We start from the raw sequence: 634 nt of genomic DNA, 5'->3' as shown, positions 1-634 counted from the left end.
CCCTGGTTCCACCAAAAAAAAAAAAAAGTGCTAGGGATGTAGTTCAGTAGTACAGCACCCCTGGCTTCCATTGCCAGTTGTTCCTCAGGCACAGAGGAGCCTCCTGTTTCCCACAGCTTAGGTGCCCAGGTGTCTTTGGAGGGCTTCCCACTGCACTTGCCAAAGGAGCATCCCAAGGTGAGCCAGAGTAGGGAGCCCTCTGCCCTTCTCTCCTAGAGCTGGGGACCAAGCCCAGGACCACGTGCATGCCAAGCAGGCACTACTGAGCTACTCCAGAGCAGGTTTTTTTTGTTTGTTTTGTTTTGTGGCTGGCTCAGCCCACCCTCGGGGTGGGGCTGGTGCAGCATATAGTGCTGGGGATTGAACGATGGACCCTGTACTTGCCTAAGCTTGCCTGAGCAGGTGCTGTAGATCACCGAGCTATCTCACCAGCCCCAGAGCAGTTTTTAAATACAGGGCTCATCAGCATCACATTGTGTTGCCAATACCACAATCTCCAAAATTCTAATTTTTATTTATTTAAAAAGAAAATATTGGGGCTGGGGAGATGGCTCAGTGGAATAAGCGCTTCCCTGGCAAGCGCAAGGGCCTGAGTTCAATCCCTGGTTCCGCCAAAAAAATAAAAAAGAAAAAA

The sequence above is a fragment of the Octodon degus genome, unplaced genomic scaffold (assembly GCF_000260255.1).
Source record: "Octodon degus isolate 3935 unplaced genomic scaffold, OctDeg1.0 scaffold00055, whole genome shotgun sequence".
NCBI lineage: Eukaryota > Metazoa > Chordata > Mammalia > Rodentia > Octodontidae > Octodon > Octodon degus.
The sequence above is the reverse complement of the archived record's forward strand: the minus strand, read 5'-3'. Positions refer to the sequence as shown.